Source organism: Anopheles funestus, chromosome 2RL, assembly GCF_943734845.2.
Source record: "Anopheles funestus chromosome 2RL, idAnoFuneDA-416_04, whole genome shotgun sequence".
In the NCBI taxonomy this organism is placed as follows: domain Eukaryota; kingdom Metazoa; phylum Arthropoda; class Insecta; order Diptera; family Culicidae; genus Anopheles; species Anopheles funestus.
Genome location: NC_064598.1, coordinates 14,474,263 through 14,493,638, shown reverse-complemented (window position 1 = coordinate 14,493,638; position 19,376 = coordinate 14,474,263). Strand labels below are relative to the sequence as shown.

General features: G+C 42.5%; 1 protein-coding gene across 1 annotated transcript in view; it reads right to left on the bottom strand.

Annotated features, from left to right (window-relative positions):
* The window catches only part of LOC125765156 (uncharacterized), a 55,479-nt gene extending 36,155 nt beyond the window's left edge, over positions 1-19,324 (bottom strand). The window contains exons 1-2 of the mRNA XM_049430061.1: positions 18,239-19,324; positions 17,691-18,131 (exon numbers count right to left, since the gene is read on the bottom strand). The gene's annotated coding sequence lies outside the window, so the exon portion shown is untranslated. The remainder of the gene's footprint in view (positions 1-17,690; positions 18,132-18,238) is intronic.
* Positions 19,325-19,376: the final 52 nt, after the last annotated feature.

Here is a 19,376-nt window from a genome sequence, read left to right as displayed (position 1 = left end):
AAGGGACACTGACACTGCGACGGCCAACGATGGGAAAATCTAACACACAGACACCTACAAAAATGTCGGTGCTTTCTTACTTCATTTCACACCCCAAAAAACCGAAGTCGGAGGAATCACCGGCTTTTCCGACAAACAACATTTTCTCGTGAACAATAATCACAATCTAGGGATCCCCCTCCGAAAACCATTAGTCCTTCGCCGGTAACGCTTTCTAATTTCCCAACACCACCGGGTGTGTTTCACGATACTCCAGGCGTGGGATAGACGCATGCTAGACACTCAAAAATTACCTCAAATCTGCCTTCTCTTTCCCCTTCCCATGCCAATTTAATGTAAAGCTCCAAAAAGGTGTCCCAATACCAATATTGATTTTTCCGTTTCACTCACGCCAATAATGGAGCATACACAGAATGCTCCCCCATGTAACATTGGAAGCAGCATAGCTGTCCTACACCCCTCGCAAGAAAGAAGAATCAAAAAATGTTCCTCAACCAGACACAACACATGATACCGAGAGGAAACATTTGTTTACGATGTAAAGATGAACGGTTCGCTAAGGAATTCATAACAAATTCTAGCACGAAATTGTTTTCAAAAGCGATGCCCGAAACGTGGCTAAAGTTACGAATTTTTTTCTTTCATCCTATCGTTCTATCTACATCCTAGCGAAATATGCCACATAGAGAAAATGGGCTTTCGTGATGCGTTAACCACTTTAAAGCAGCTTTCACTGTTGTTGGGCGCATCGATGGAGACGCACGGTGTTTCACCATTTCGAGCAGGCATCCGTTGCGTTCCGGTTGGCATACGAATATTTTGATGCGTGTATTCGAACCATTTCATCTTCACATAAAAACTGTTTCACTATAGCAAAATTAAATACGCCCAATTTCTTCTTTCTTTTTTAGGTACACTTTACCCTTGATGCGAAAAATCAATGAACCAACAACTGGTAAGCTGCAATAAGAAGAAAAGAAAAACATATTGTACACTATGAAGGATCGAGATAGATTATTGAACACGCGCTAGACAGCAGGCAACATTTTTCTCCAAATGATCCCCCAAACGAAACGTGCCATCCTTCACTTCACAGTTTCACGCTAAGCGGTACCGTCCATTACTGGGTAATTCTGTTCGCTTAGTAAAATTTCATTAACGCCATAAAAAGCGTTTGCCTCTCTTCTTGTGTGCTGCTGTTTTTTCTCGATCTTCGTGCAAATTCGATACTTGGGCCGGTCGGGATGTTAAGGATGGTTTTGCTAAATAGCGCTCCCATCGACCAACACCCACTCTGTCCTGAATGGAACGCACTTGTGTGTTTGTGTTTTTCCTTTCGCTGCGTCTTACAATTCATTTAACAAGTAAAAGCTATTACGTTTGAGCGATTTGTTTTATGCGAATAGATAATCACTTCTTAAAGACATGATGTTTAGTTATCGCTGGAAGAAGTAAGCATGTCATATCGAGTTTTTATTCATCCATACATTCCTTTTTTTGTTGCAAATAAAGTTTAATCACTTTAAAAAGAGTGGGCAATTTTCTGCCTAGCAAATTTCACCATCAAATGATAAGCTACTTTAAAACAATATTTTCTTTTTTGCTGCACAGTCCTTCTAGGACCAAATGTTTGTTTGCGTTTCAACATAGAAACGTAGCCCTGCCTACGAACAATGATGAAATTGCCCCCTGGGCCAAAAAAAACACACAACGGATACGACTTCACAAGAAACGATGGTGAAATCTGGTCATATACATAGCATTCCTCATTAGGCAGAAGTCTGCAACAATGGTAAAACACAAAACAAACGCTATCGCAAACAGTTTATAATTGCTAACAACATGATCATCTCGGCGAAAGACGAACGAGCGGACAACGAAAGCACAATCCAAACCAAGCTCGATTTCGCCCACGAAAGACGTCGCCAAGTAGTGTGGCTACCCGACCGTAGCTACACGAACCATAGAAGCCCTTGTCGTTGTGCTGTGTGCCCAGACCTATACCGTCGTTCATAATTGATAAAGAAGAATATTTACCTCATTCACCGTTCCTCCGTTGGCATCCCCATCGCTTCGTCTTACCCTCACGCACTTTAACTTCTCGAAACTAGGACAACAGAACACCTATTGTGTGTATGTGTGTGTATGTTTGCCTAGCACTCCCGGAGGCAGGAAGAAGCTAGCAAGCTCCAGACCTAGCAATTGCCTGGTAAGAGCTTTCCCTTTCATCCGCAACGGTGGTGCTCTCTTTCGAATTGTGTACTTCGAACCGGCCAACAGCGACAAAGCATACATAAACATATTTTCATTAAACCATTCCCCTTGGGCCCGATGGCAATGCTGTTGCTACCCTTTTGCCACCGCGGAGCTTTGTTCCGCACCACGTTTCGGCTGGAACCAGTTTGCTGTTCCAGCGAGAAATAGCCACGATTTGTACTGCGCTTTCTTCACTGTCAAGCCAAGTGGGCCAACCGGGCCATGTGAACAACCGGCTCCCGACGACCTGCCGCAAACCCCGTAATCCCTTACGGACCGTTACGAAGGAGTTCATTTTCAACCCCTAAAGCCCTGAACCGAAGCTGAATAAATAACGAGCCAAACCATATGCCGATGGTTACTGCAACGTCGCTTCTGACGTGTTTGTCTGGAGGAAAGAGAATGGAAACGGAAAACCGGGAAGGAGAGTTTGAGGAACCAAATCGCCTTCAGTGATTGACCTTGCCGTACCCGAAGGAAGCAACCCTACCTTTCTATTCGAACTCGAACGCGACACGAAGGATACAAAACTCTACTTCAATCTTGCTTACGAACGGGAAAAACGGTTTGCTTCACCCTTTCGAGTTGCAACCGGTTTTGTTCTGCAAGTGACACGCACCGTACCTTATCCTTGTTGTTGCAAATAACTCCAACCTATCCGGATGGTAACATATCTGATGCGTCGTGATTGTTATGACACGCTCGTCACAACCGGTAAAGCCACATGATGCTCCTTGCCGAACACGACAAGAATGATGGACTGGTTCACTTACGCACAGTCGTGTTAGATAAATCTTGCAATGCATGCGTGCCTAATTGTGTCATGAGCATGTGCGTATCGTTGCATAAATTGTTTACCGATTGTTTGTAGAGGAGAATCCATCCTTGAAATGAATAGGAACTAACTTATATGTACGTGGATATGAATCTGGATTAATTCAGACGCTGGAGGTTTCCTCCTTCTGTAGAAGGGTATAGAACTCCTTCTTCAAGATATTAAGTCCACGGCGTCGGTATGGATATAACAAAACAATTTTAAGAGCTAATGTCGTTCGGTGTCATTTTCAAGACGTGACTTGCCCTTTCTCATGTACGTAGCCAATATTCTTCAAAAAACATTCCATTTTTCCAACAATATTGAATAGGTTTTTTCTGACATTGAACAGAGTCCTTAGTTTTCAAACGTTGGTTAGCCTTAATCCGCTTGTCATCTGTGAGGCCGATTTTAATCTATCTCTCAAGGGTCTCAGTTGCCTACTCGTGTCGGACTTTCATTTCTTTTATTATGTTTAGAAGATATTGAAGAAGGATATCTTCATCATCGCTTTTACGACGAGCTCTATGAGTTTCGCCAGGCTCTGGATGACCTAAACCGTGAAGTACTTTAAAGTGGTCCATAAGACAGAAGAGGCGTGATAGGTCTAAACTGAGATTGAGTGTAGTCGTGGAAAGAAAGGCAGGGATAATGGATTGACAGACGAACTTTGACCGGTTTGTGTGATTATTAGTAAATATATTTACCATAAGTGTATGCCACGAGCTGCAATGACTCATAGACCACTCCACATGACTTCCAAAATACGGATAGCCTTAACTTCAATGTCACGATGAACAGCAGATGTAGCCTAGCTCATTCTTTTTTGAGTAGCCAAGAATTTTGAGAGACTTTGAGATTTCCAGAGTATTGATCATTTAACTTCACCAGAAACGTCGATCATAGCCATCATAACTCGTGTGACAACCTTATCCAAGATTATCAAGGATCTTACAATAGAAGGTACATAAGAAGTACAATAACAGTTTTGCTAGCTATTTTAGGATTGACAACCATTGGTTCAAAATATGTCCAAATATAAAACTCCTGGAAAGTTCTAATAGCTTCTGCTCAGGAACAGGTATCTTCTTTGGAATATTAGAATAATGTTTACGACGATGACCTGATTGGGTCCAAACTAGATTAGATCACTCAACTTGTGGTTAATACGGCACTGTAAAATCAATTGCTATGACTATGAGCCTTTCAACCATAAAAATACAAAGAATGCTTAACGATGCTCCACAAAATGTATTCCAACCAATGATTTAATACTCATCCTGCAAAGTTTCCACCATTCGACGACCCTTCAAACGTTCATAAAAATCAGCACACAATGGTTCACCTGCATTACCTACTGCCGTCGAAAGTATTTTCATTAAAGTATGTATTTAAATTTGCATAAAATTCCACTTACTTCTTTCCATCCGATTTCTGCACAAAACCGTTAAAACTTTGTGTTCATGTGCTTTTAATTAAATTTTACATCATCACTTGCCGCTTTGCTGCATCGAACCGTAGCGCTTTGTCATATCGACCACCATCTACCTGGGGGACCTCATCTCACCCCCCGATGGAAATGGGTTTCCGTTCTTAATTTTTACGTGTAATCTCGTTTCGAAACAAATAAGCCCAATGTATTCCGTACCCGGTGATCCTTCACATCGCCGCATTTAATGTCTTAACAGAATGCGGGTCATAACAACCATATCTCGAATGAACTTTACCTTTGCCAGCGAAGTGAAAAATGAATTCCAGTTTTTGGGGTGGAGGAAAGTTTTTGGCAAATTTAATTACGCACTCTATCCCACTCTTTCTTTGTCCCTTTCCCACGCCGTAGTTTTATTTCACGGGAGGGAAAGTTTTCCACCCGACTCTGCCAGCCGAATGTAACCGAAATCACGACAGGGAAAATCACGCTCGGGCGCTGTAGCAAATTCATTATTGCTTGTTCTCGACAGGGTGCCCTTTTGATTCGTCCTGGGTTTTTTGTTGTACATTGAACTACACCGTCATAAATCGACTGTAGCTTTTGTGTTGATGCTGTTCAATTCCATGGGAATTTTGCTTGTGTCTGTTGAATGGAAAATAACGGCGTGAATCCCGTTAAAAGTAGGTAAAACATTTATCGATTTTTCTTACGATTATGTTTCTATCTCAATTCATCATATCCATTGCACATGTCCATCGTACTCTTGTACTTCGTAAAAATTAATCTTGTTGTAAAATCTTCCTTTTGAAAACATCAAACCATCTCCTTTTTTTTCGATAAAACCCAACCTAAAACTAATGAAAGTAATACATCCAAACAGCATTCCAGTCACGGCATATCCTTTGGCGTTAATTTTGAAAGAGATTTGTCATCTAGATTAACACTGGTACGGTCAGCACCCAAAAACCTGTAACATTAAACCACTCGACCACTGTTCGTGCGAAAAATCGTGTGGAAGAGTTGAAATTTCGGAGGCTTTATTCATTTATTTATTCCACCGTGGATGATTCATTTACCACACGCCTGGGAGAATTCGAGTTGACTTTGCAATGTGTAAAAGGCCGAAAACAAACGACCGTCGCAATGGTTTCATCTGGCCCGAAAGGTTGTTAAATCTTTCGTGTGAAAAATGGGTGTCATTATGTTTGCTTTCTCTTCCCTTTTGGACACTCCTTCTGCACTGAAGTTAAAAACCCAAGGATTTTTTTTATCCAAAACACCATGCAAATATTTTTAAAGCTAAACAACAGATTCGTTAATAAACGCTGTATAAACTGTATCATGTTGTATTAAGCATTTTGTGCACCTTTTTTCTTACGTTCCCAAGAGATGATACCAGCGTCAAGTACAAATAACAACAACTGCAAAGAGGATGATGATCCTTTCATCGGTTTGTTTAATATTTGTTCATGTCACAAAACTAACTTCACACAACAAACCTTGCCACTTTTCGTGCTGGCATCGAAATGGGACAGCATAACTTTACCTACGGGCGATCCTAAGCAAATCGGTCGTCGGTAAATATACATATATTGAAAACTTCCATCAGCCAACATCGGGTGCGGAAGGAAGCAAAGATAAGGTGTTCTAAAAACGAGCAAACAGCCACAGCAACCTAACAAAAGCTTCAGGAGTGAGATGCCGTACAGTGGTCTTAAACTTATGGAACTCCCCCCCAAAGAGATCTGCTCCAACCGTTCGATGTAAACTATCAAAACGTGAGACGGAAGGTCTTCCACCGGCATGCAATATCATATCGGCTGTCCCTATGGTAACATTTCCGCCGAAGGTAACTTTGGCCGTACGAACGAAACCATTGTAAAGCTGCCGAGAACTTATGCGTGCCAACGATGGCAACAAGTACGACAAGTTTTCACCTTGCGCTCGACCGTGGTTGGAGGATGGAGGAAGTCTGTGACCAGAAGTACCATTGGTTTAGTACAGTGTTGCCAGGTACCGACATTGGGACAACTTCCCATATTAGCTCGACATTGCAATTGAAGTGGATTTCTTCGAAAAGTCGTTTGCAGTGTAATCATTATCTTATTTCGGGAAAGTTTCCCATTCTACAATGAGGACATAGATGAGCTCGAACAGGCGAGCGTGAAAATTGTGCTCTGAGCGTGTATTATTGTTTGATATTTTTCGTTCGTAATTGCTATTTTATACTTCTAACAGGTTTATTTTTTCCTTCTCAAAGAAGTCTTCATAACTGAAGCCTATATCATGCCAATTACTAGCATTGTTACTTCATGCCCAAGCAACACGTTCGGTTTGGGCGTCAAATCTCTCTCTTCTTGGCTTTTAACGACCTTACAGGTCACGCCGGCCATTTCTGGCTTACTAGACTTATGTTTACCTCGTAGCCGGATAGTCAGTCCTTGCTACGGGGAGACAGTCCGGATGGGATTTGAACCCGGTCCTGTCGTGTGGACCGACGCCGTTTATCATATGTACCACCGGGCCGCCCCGATCTGGGCCTCAAATCTTAACTTAGATATTGACACCTTTGAAGATGTTACCTCCATTTGCCATTTGGATGGTGAAACCTAGTAAATCGTGAAAAATTCGGAAAAATGGGAAGAAACCTCTCCTTCCAATCCTCACCCTTGGCTCGCAAGATCGATGTGTCGAGTCATATAATTTGTAAACCAATTAGAAATAATCCAACTTTACACACGCCCGTTGTTTATAGCCGGGCATATATTAGCTATACATTTTTGGTTCCATTTTCACCCTACCACCCATTCCCCCCCCCCAGTTTTACACTTGTAAAGAAAAAGTGTATCCACAAAAGTTTACGCTCAATTGCGGAGAAAGAGCTTAAAATTGGTCCAAACTGTGCGAAAGGCGGGGGAAAACAACTGAGAATGCGAAATAATAAAACGTTATAATCCTCTGCTAAACTTTATACTGAAGTTGTCCGTGCCCGTGAAGTGTTCCTTTCCACCTCCCCATGTTTCTGCAACTGAAGGGTACAGAAGAGAAGGAAGAGAAAAACTCACAACAAAATGGCAGTATAGAAACAACCGAACGAAACCAGACTTCCAATTCGCCGGAACGGTTGTTCATGTGGCACATATTAAATGCTTTACCGTTTGCCGTACTAAAGCTTGGTTTTATTTTGCTGCAAATGCGTCCACCTGTGCCGGTTGGAGTTTGGAAAGGTAGGAGTACCAGTGAAAGCCGTTCCCACTTGATATCGAGCCAATCGAGATCATATTTTTACCATTTTCTTCATTTTATTACCATTCCGATATGCGTGCCGGGATTTTTCGTGATGGCAATTTACATGACTTTGCTGTGCGCTAGTTTTGGTTGGCTGAGATAGGAACGAAAGTGGTTTGAAAGTGTTATGTAAAAAGACATTTACGTTTTGCAGGGGAGAAGGTTTTCCACATTATAGGGGTTGTTGCAAAATTTATTGACTATCTTTATACGATTCAGAATTGAAGTGAGGTAGTGATTTGATTAAAAAAAAACACACACATTCCTATACTTAAACCACCAACCCTGCTGCGTAATCTCAGATTTGCAGGGTTACTCTGTTTATGACGCACACTTTTTGAACACATAAAACTTGTTATCGTTTGCATATTTTTTTTCTCCTCCCATTTTTAATCCGAAACACCCCTCGACACATTTCAGGACATGCGACAAAGGCGGACACATTTCAGGGGATTTGAATGCGTACGGAAAACTTGCCCTGACAGCTACAGAAGGTAAAGTTTTCCCATCCATTCCTTTTCTGGGCCTGTCCGAAACCGAAGCTCAGGTGGGCACCGGTAATAACCACATCCGATCCAGCAGGGAAATTTCGGGTTTACGAATGTAAATCCAACATCCCATACCGATTATCTGCACCACGGCAGTACGCTAGCAGAAGCAATTGCATTTTTAATACGTTTCCTTTCCATCCTTACCCGGGCGGGTATTATTCAAACTTCCATTACAAATTCAACTTCCCCAAGTTCACGTCAGTCTGACAAGCTGCAAAACACCATCAATATGAAGGTTGAAGGAAGTGTGCAGAACCAGCCGAAAAAAAAAATATAACACCCAAAAGCTTTAGCTGAATACTTCCGCACGGGCGTAACGAATAATACTGCAAACGCTGTTCGCTACAGTTTGGACGGGCCCGGGTTTCTGGCCCGGGTGGCCATCGAGGTGCGCGCAGAAAGTGTCAAAAATCCGTCCCAAAACACCTTGCAGCCATTTGCAATGCGGATGCGGCGTGCTAACTTTACGAGCTGAGCGATTTACCATAGCCAAACGGTTACCAAGTAACACCGTTTGGAAAAGGTCAACTTGTCGGTAAAGTCCTGCGCGTGTTCGCTCTGTTCTGCTGCCGTTCGCGGAAGGTTCACTATTATCGTAAAGTTCTATTATAATAGGCATGAAAAGATTACACGAAGGTGTGTTTAGGTAGCACCTTTAGAATTCATTTCATACGAGGGAGAACCGAGCTGTATGAATGGGTGAGAACATATATGGAAAAGAAATAGTTTCTTTTTTCAACGAATTTTGTTGACTTACGTACAAGAAATTGGGTTTGATTTAGTTTCAGAACTAAAGAAAAATTGCATAATGTATTACGTAGCAAAAAGAATGGGAGATGAATAGCAAAGCATAAACACCATGATTCGGTCTCGATGAAGTACTTGACAGGGCCATTACGTCTAAGAACTCCAGGACTGAGGATCTCAATATTAAATCTTAACGAACAAGCAAAGAAGAAAAAGTCAGTTAACTATTTTTTTAATCAATTATCATTCAATGCAAATTTAAAAATTTTAATCAATTATGGAAAGGACGATCAGCTAACTATTAGCATGAACATCCCTGCATTATGGAAACATTTTATTTTTCAACAACGCCCGAATGTATGCAATGTCTAAATTAATAAATTTCTAGACCATTTTAATACTTATAAGACTTAAAAGGACTATTCTCCTTCTTCTTATGTATGTAGCACTACAACCTCAAGGGAGGTGTATGTGCCTTGGGTTGCCATTTCTGATTTTCCTTGACTTTTCCCTTAGCAGCATATTTAGTCCTTGCTACGAGAGGACGGTCCGAATAGGATTTGATACCTGGTCCTGCCGTGTAAAGACCCACATCGCTACCAAATAAACCAAGAGAGAGAGGGAACTTTTTGAATTTTTAATACCGGAAGTTTGCAAACCCACGTGGGATGAATACAAACATTAAAAAATACATTGCATACCTTACGGCGTTTTACGCTTCTACCGAAAGCTGCCCTGAGCCGCCACAACGTATCAAATTTTCGCAAAACGTAAAGTATAAACTACCCCCTCACTGTACTGCATTCTCATCAAATATATTTTCCATGTTTAATTGTCCGTTTCGCAAAACTATCTCCCAACAGATGGTCCCCATTTGTTTGGGTTTACAAAAAAAAACCCCCGCCCCACACTCATGAGTAAACTTTGGTACGTTACAAGACAAACTCTACAGCACGTTCTTAACCCACACATTCACACCTCGTTCATGCCATTCCACAACCCTGTTTATCGGGGCGTGTTTACTTACTCCATTTAAACTAAAATCCCTAAAATCAGCTCAACCGCCCTGTTTACTGCTGCAGCTCGTGCTGACCATGGCCAACGCGAGGCACACTCGCTAAGGTTTGGCATTACTTCCATTACTTCCTCTTGCAGCTGTTGCATCGTGACACCGGCCACCACACACCGGAGTCACACATGGTGTGCACTGCAGCGCTAGAGCGCATCCATTGAAGATGATGCTGCAACGAAGATACCGCATTGGACCATCGTTTGCCGGATGGTGAAATTGTACATCCGTTATATGGTCACTTTCACCTCACACTTCTCACGGTGCTGAAAGAGCTGCTAACGGAATGTACCGAAGCAAATAGCACGATGCACAAACAGGACATCAAATATTCAGCATTAGCCGCGCTGGTTTCGCTGTAAGAATGCAAAACGTTTCTGGCTTTTTTTTTTTTGTTCGTCAACGATATCATCTCCTCTCACTAAAAGGTGAAATAAATTCGCGAATCCTTAGCACCGTCGCTGATAAGAAGCGCCGCTTAAAATACAATTGCGGCATTCCTTCCCTTACTGGTTTGCCGTGACCATCTGAAAACCAATGCATTTGTCGGTCGGGTGATGAAACATCAATCCCACGAGCGTTTCCTTTGTACTTTTTTGGGACGCTGCCCCGGGGAGGGGGGGTTTCATCGTGGTCAGATGGTTTTGCAATAAAACAGCGCTAAGTCGCCGTTCTTCGGTACCATTCTTTCTGCTGCTCGTCATAAATTATGCTATTTTACATTACGGCGGGCGAACATCGTCGTTTTATCGCTTTCGCTCGTAAAGAACACGGTCCACGAAGGTCAAGTGCGGGACGGGTGTGGTGCAGAAAGAAAACAAGATGAATAAATTGCACTAAAAATACAAAGGAATGGCGATGGGATGACATGCTGTACCGGGCATTACCGAATGCGGGACAGCATTCTTTGTCTTTGGAAAATGCCAAATAATGCTACAGCATAACAATAACAACAACAGTCAGGAAGAACGACAAAGCAACACATCTCTATTGCCACGGACATTGGAACGTACCGAGGACATTCTTCTAACGAGGACGGGGGAAACGTGTGTACATGTGTAGCGTGAGCAGCATTTATCCACTCTTCGCCCATTGATCGACCATGGTACGGGACGGCCTGATGCACGGGTAACCGTAACCGAAACCACGAGAAATTTCTCCACAAAATCTCAACTTCCCACCAGAAACCAAACTGCCAGGGCTGTAGCAGGAAATCCTTGCCACCGATCAACCGGTCGGTGATGTTGATGATGATATTAATGGTGGCGCTGATGACAGCGATAGCACAAGTGGTTGTTGCTTCACGAAACTTCCAGTACACCCCAAAAAAAAACCGACCCAACCGCAAAGAGGACGCACGTATCGTTCTCTCACAAGCGTACGAGCGTTGTGGTTTGGTTTTTGTGTTGATTTTTCGCCCTGTTGTTGTGTCTAAAATTTACCATATTTTCACCACCTTCCGATGGGTAGCATCGATATGCATCGAAAGCATGGTACAAATTGGTATAGATAAAGATGGATGGACTTTTTGTTTTTGGTGACGTTGTTTTGTAGAGCAAACTTAATTTTGTGGATGAATGCGCTTGTGGAAGGATAACACAAACTAAGTTGTACTTCTCTGTTACCATTCAGGAAAGAATGAAGAGCGAGATACAGTTGTAAAGTTTTCGATTTGAAATCTCTTCAACCATATCCAATGTTTCTCTTTGTTTGTTGGGTATGATGACGAAGTTGTCTTCCAGTAACAACACAACAGGTCGCTTAAGTCCAAACTATTCATTAATTTCTTTTAATAATAGTATTAATACTTAGTCTAGCTAATTCATAAAATGCATTGAAAAACCTCCTTACAATCATTTACTAATAAACGAAACATTACATAAGCTCACGTTGACTTTACTAATCTAATAATAGTAATCAAGAACTTTCTTTCCACTTTTTCGAGCGTTCGAGCAGCTTGTTAGTGCACCCATCTTCCATCTATCCAAGTGTATACACGTTGGTTTAATACTTTGCAGAACAATCGGACCGAAAACATGGAAAGCGCCTTTATTTGGTTTGTTACAACAAACCTCGGGGGCTTCCAGAGGTCGATTTCTGAATAAAGTTGAACCATCTTGCGATTTACCCGGAGGCACGATCCCATACCGACCTTGTACTCGGATTCGGGCCACATCGCAACCATTGGCCTGGCGGTGGTAGAATTTCGGAAATGAACTTACCGTATCGAGTTGTCTCGTGAGCGGAAATTACCAACAATACAGAGGTTTTATTGTACTTTGTGATAAGATTTCTCTTGTAGAGAGATTTTTAGGGAGCAGAAAAAAAAGCCGTTGAGTAGAAAAGTTATACAAGACATTCGAAAGTTTAATGACACCTAGAGGGTAGGCTGCTTTTTTTGGATGTATGAAAGAGACGTTTTGTCTTCCCTTTTAAGAACTGCTGCTTTATTTTTTTACTCAAATCCAATCCTAAAAACTGGGTGCTCCTACTAAGAGGGAATGATGAGATTTGAACTCGCAATCTGCAATACGCTACACTGTTCGGTTAACAGCTACACGTCTATGCACTAGACTCCACCTCCATCATAGTCTTGTATCTTTGAAGCCTACCCAATTTTATTTTTTGTTCTTTCTTTTGTATATTACCTTTTGAAATTCGCATTTAAATGCTAATAATTTAAGCTACAAAGTTTGCCTTTTCATTCGCATTTGCTTTTCACCTAATAAGGCTAACTTTGTAACACACATTTTTCCCGTTGTAAGACATTCCGAATGGGAAAACTTTCGTTACACGCTATGTTTCATCTTGTGCTATAATTTGCTACAAATGTATTCCCTTTTATCCATCCACCCGAAAAGTGGACTTTTCGAGACTTTTGACCCACTGGACGGTGGGTGAAGAAGGAGGTTTTGCTACTAAAATATGTTAATTCAGCCCGGGAATTGGCTTACAGCGTACGGATGGAAATGATCAGTCAATCTGCATACGATTCAGCTTTTGTCGTTGTTCCGGTTGAGAAACGCATGGAATCAACTGGTGGAATGCAAAAAACGTGCCCTCGAACCGAAAGCCAGGCTACCGTTCAATCGTGAAATGGAATTCGACACAGTTCGCTACTCGCTCAGAATGGGACAAAATTGATTGACGAACCATGAAATGACTCTCGGCGCGCTTTATCGGGCCTGGGGAGATATGAAGATGTCATACGAAATGCGCATTATGTACGCACCATTTTCAAAGTTAAATTGACAGCCTCATCTCGCCGACAGATGCACTCGCCTTAATGATTCCCTAAACTGCTACCTAGTGTTTGTCTAATCACTAGCCAACTCTAATTATAGTCAGATTTTCCAATCATTAACACTAACTCAATAACGAGATGCTCAACAAAATCAATCAGACATAAACCACTCCCTATGTAGGAGTGACTTCTCTGAATGGGGATTTTCTCTTTCTCGGGGACCCACTTCAAACATTGCACTGTCTTCCACCCCCAAAAAGCATCACCCTCACTTAGTGATCTAACTCATCGTCGAGTAATGCTTTCGCTGATAATAGTGATTACTTAATCGATATTTATAGCATCCAATTTCTTCAACCATAAGCCAGGTTCCACCAGCTCACTATCAGCCAACGAGAAGCAGAAAAAAACGCGCACAATTTGATAGAGTAGAAGAGTTTTGTTATTTTTAGCTCGAAGCAGTACCGATTGCCAAACGCTTCTACACGTTCTGTTGGGACTATCCAGACACGAGCATGGTTGCTTGGTGTTCGACCGTTTTTTTCTCTCTCCCTTGACCATTTCCAGCTTGCCACAGAATTCTACTTCGCACGAGTAAACTTTCTTTAGTGGTTTTTAGTTTATTTGTGTGCGTAAGGAAGAGGGAGAAAGACCATTTTTATGACCCTTTTTCATATCTTCTCCTATCGCTAACGCACCCCGTTCTTTCGTCGTCTTAAGGAAACTATATCAAAACCCTTCCTAGTTCATCGTATTGGGCTGGTTGTGCTTAACGCACATAGTGAACCAGGCGGTTGCGTACTGCTCTATACAGTGTCCAACTCCAAACGTTCGTTCTCGTGCTGGTGAAGGCTATCCAACGCGAAGTAACGTAAGCTGTGGTGGGAGCTTTGTAGTTGGCAAAACAAAAGGGCAAAAGGGTAGCGCTTCTTGATGCGGCGTGGAAAGCTTTACCGTCCGGCATTCCGGTAAGAGGTCAAACAGAAACATGTGTTCCGTTTACAAAATGGACGACGAGAATGGGAGAAAAGAATCGGGTTTTTTGTTGTTGCTTTGTTTCGATACCACCCTTAACCTTACTTTCTTAGAAGTTTGGCAAACAACCGGAACTAATCCACCGACCACCAGCGACTGCAGTACACGCGGAACATTTGCACACAGAAGGAAAAGAAAAGAACTGAGATGATCTCACATAAAAACTAGCGCCTTGTGTCCTTTCACACAGCCACAAAAACAAGCAAGGTCAAGGTGGGTGGAAAATTTATTCCAGTGGTTCAAGAAAAAAAATAAGGCTCCCAACTATGGCCCTCTTCTAGCCAAGGACTGGCGCACTTGGTAATCAACGATGTTATCCGATTTGTTTGAACCAAGTCATTCGCACAAGCTTTTGTGCCACATTTCTTGTGGAGAAGGGGATGATGACTTTCCGGAAATTATTTCTTTGTTTGAGAAGCAGCTTGTCTTTTTTTTCTTCACTGTCGTCACTATCATTTGTAGTAAAACCGTGGTAAAGGCGAAGAGCTTTTTTTCACCTTAATTTTCAATCCACTTTTGTAGCAAGTTGCCATAAGCTCAGCGCTATTTGTTAACTGTTCTGCACTTGACGTCCACTTGAGATATGTTTCCGGGTCCAAATCGATCGTGTTCTACCATTTTCTTGCCAGGACGCTTACGAACTGGCACAGGGAGGTTAGTAAACTGGTAGAGGATAAAAAAATGTTTTACACAACCACACGTGTACAGACACATCGTTAGGATGACAGTTTGCGTACTTATCCTTGGGGCATTGGCAATGGCGCCCTCGTCCAAAGGTTATTCCTTTGTAGCGCTGTTACATTTTGACACAAAACAACCATAAGAACGATACTTACGTGAGGGGAAGTTCTTGACATCGTTCAGTGACTTTTTTTTGCTATTTAACAAGTATAAGTATTTGCTTGTTTTTCTCCTGAATTCTGAACCGGAATTGACCTAATCGACAAGTTCTTGTTCTTTACTGTTCCTTAGAAATGCAAGAAGCACAGAACCCACATCAAACGAACCTTATCTTGTCCAAATCCATTAATTAGTGCCTTATCACAGGGTTAGGCAATCGCACCAACAAAAAAAACCACTCCCTTTTTTAACCCTTGAAGATCGCTCGCGAAAATATCCACCATGCGTAACGTTACGACGAATTTCCATCACGGTCGATAATCGGGCCCACGGTAAGCTTTCAGGAAAACTCCCGGCAATTCTTTGAACTCATTCTCAAGGCAGATTCTTCACTTGCATGTGGGTCCAAAGCAAGCAAACCAATCGATACGTATACGGACAAAATGTTCAAATGGCACGCAAGTACACAGTGAAGCTACGGTGACCGCAACAGGCGCGCAACAAGGCGCTTCGAGGCGCCGTCATGAAATAGCAAGGACAGGTCCCTTCGCTTTGGTAGGAGTCCCTTCGCCTCTTCGTCCATTAAGGACACACATACAGTGGTGAAGTCGGGAGCACACGCGATACGCAAATGAGCACAATAATCACGCACGCGACTCACCATCGGCAACAATGTAGACTGGGCTGCAAGTAAAATCGATGCTAACTTCCGTATCGACCATAAATGGAACTCGCTAGCAACGGGTAGGACAATCGATTTCCCCTTTCCCCCGACGGATTTGTTATACGATGCCCTTTTGCTAGTGACGAACCACATCAGAGAATGGCGAAAAAAGTAGTCTTAATGTAGGCACGTTCACTTTCTGTTCTTCTCTAAGGGCATGGGTCATGAAAAACTCAACGCCCCGAAGCTATTACACTTTCCAATATTTCCTTCAACGTTTGCTAACTGCTCGTAACGCATTATTACTGATACATTTTGTTTTTTTGTGCCCGTCTTTTTTTTTTACAAAAATGTTGTGAAATATGTATATATTTTTCAACACTCATTAATCCCAACATTCCGATTTTCAAACCGACCGGTTTTTCCTTTCCTTCGTGGCCTAATTAATCCAGGGTGCGATTTTTTGGTTTTGTTCTTCCCAAAAGCGACCTTTCCAACCATTCCGTTAGCCGTACGGCTCATTAAATTTGTTGCTTCGGAACTGATGCCGTTTCGAAGCGGCCATAGCAATCTACCGTTTGGTCAATATTTGCACTTCATTTGTTCGCCAGTAAGCGCCAAATGCGTTCTTTCACTTTTTATTCGCTCTGGTCGCATTTCTCGCTTCTACCGGGATAAATTAAACTAAATAGAGGCAAGCACTTTTTCCATCGAATAGGTACGTTTAAAGAAAGAATTAAATTATCATTATTAATATGCAGCAATCTAATGTTTGTCGTGCGCTTCAAAATATTTACCAAATCTCTCCCATTCTAATGGCTACAATAATAAACAAACAAATAATAAACATAATCCTGTGTGCCTGGCTGGGTTTTTGGCAGGCAGGCAGCAAAAAGCAGTCGAATCTTCTCTCTGGTCAGGTGGTGGATATTAAACCTTATCCACCGAGTTTTCTTCTGTATTGCGCACGATGGCGAATTCGATTTGATTTCTTTTCTGTGTACATTTATAGTACGACGCGAGTTGGAACGTATCCCGGAAGCGGACCCTGGGGGGGTCGCTTGGAACATAGATTCCTTTCATTACGTGCATGGGGACACGAAATTGATTTCCGATTAGCGAATTAGCGATTAAGCGATTTGCGATATCGAGAGTGTGTCTAGGAAATATCAAAGCGGCTTTTGACGGCCTCTAGGACATAACTTCTGACGGGGGGGTTGAAGTTGTTAAAGGTAACTTCAAGCCTTTCAACCATGAGAGAAGGCAGACTGCCGAAGGAAGCAGAATGCGTTCCTCTATATATGCCACGTTCGGTACGTTTCAGTTCTAGCGATGGTTAACTGCGTTCTAAAAATAGCCGAATTCCATATCATGCCAGATCCTGTGACGAGATGCGATCCGATCGTCGTGCGTCTTCCTCTTTCTGCTGCGGTTCGTACGCTCGCACTTCGCTCGTTCGCTTCTATTGCGTGTGCGAATCGTTGTTGGCATATTAGAAAAGAGGTGCCATTCTCTTTTGCGCTGTGTTTCGTACGCTGAGGGTAGGGTCAATTACCAAATTTGATAGTTCGGTGGTCAGATGATCCGCGAGGTAGAGCCTTTCGTACTGATTGCTTCTACTCGTATGCGTCATACAAAAAACATAATTTTTTACTCTATCAGCTTCACCCCCAATGTTAGAAAAATAATTTTAATAATTGCGGTATTAAAAAAGTTACATTTTATTTACAAAAAGGAATTATTCTCTTACCTATAACCTCGGAACCAAACGATCCTGTCGAGCCAGAGCAGGTAGGCTCTGAAAGATTCGTCACTTTGAGGACTCCGGAATGGAACGGAATCATGTAGCAAATGGAAAAGCGAAAAATACACCTGCTGATTAAACATTCATATTCTTCGTGTCACTCGCACTAGCCACAAAACGCCCCGGGTGTCCTGCCTCTCGTCAGCAAGGGGCCTCCTTTCCAATAAGAATAGTATAGTGGATTGTCGATCGATGCCGTCGTTGGGACAGTAAAGATACACGAAGCTTATTTTTCTCTTCAGGTAACAAATTTCACCACACACAAGAAGAAAAAAACTTTATCCTTTTTTAACACACACGACCACTCCCGGATCCGCACCCGTGCACACACACACCTTTGTTAACACAATTAGAAGTAACTTTCGGATACGACCGTTCCACTTGTGGCTAGAACAACGAACGGTAAAATTATTTCATCTTTCCTTTTTTTTACTTTCTCACATCCGGTGGAAACTCTTTTCACCACACACAACACGAAAAAAAAATCTACTTACATTCGTTCACACACTCACACACATACTCACAAACAAGGTGGCCCCACTCTGGCTTGTTCTAGTTACCGGCACACAACTTCACTAACGTACAAGGCAAGTCACTAAACAGGTTGGAAGTTTCCCGCGTACATTCGAGATACGCGCCGTTGGAGACACGAATACGTACACCGTTACGGTGCGAGTGGAAAATCGCAACTACCAACATCAGCTGGTGGGCTTTCTCCGTTGTGCACGGTTTGGTTCGTTCGGAAAATTCGTGCTCGGGAAAATTCGTGCACAGCAACGGTTTCCAGCTGTTTCGTAGGACGAACGCACCGCTCGTACATCGGGTCTCGCGGTGTTTGTTTTGACAGTTCACACACAGTGAGTAGTAGAAGTCGGATACACAACCCTTGGTAGTGTGCGCAAAATACACTAACAGCCCATTTTCCGGCAATCGGTATTTGATACACACCCACTGTAAAACCATCATGTAACCCCGGGTTTTAGTGATGCAAAAAATGGTCACTAACAAATGCGGCAAAAGTTTTTGTTTTTTTTTTTGTTTTGCTCAACGATCATCTCTTGGCACAGTGCCGCTATTTATTTCATTCGACATTGATTGATGTGCCATTTCCTTCTGGGTGCAAATGACCTCCGTCACCTGTTTTTGGGAAGCTGCGATCGTTACTTCAAATCGACCATGAAATTTACTGAAACAGTCTCAGTAATTATGTCTCGAAATAAAATATTGAAATAAACCACCACCCACACTGGCGCGATGAATTTGTTTCGCGAGAACCATTCACCAAACAGCCACAGCAAAGCGTTACAACATGCGGCATTACACCGGATCGCATGCGCCAGGACGCTGTTCTCGTAACACAGTGGTACGGTGCCACTGGAATCGTATCGGTGTCTTAACATTATTTCTCAAAAAAAACCATCACAACCGTACACACGGCGTGCTCCCCTGTCCGTACGCGGCTTTTTTATTTCTGATCAAGCACGAAACACACGAAACAGCGCCAACAGTTTCCTAATGTCATCGGGCAAGGCCACTACGAGATGGGAACGGCATGATTTCATATATGCTTACTTATTTTTGCACCTTCCTTACCACCGTAGCAGCCAGACAGCTACGATTCTGCTTACGGCA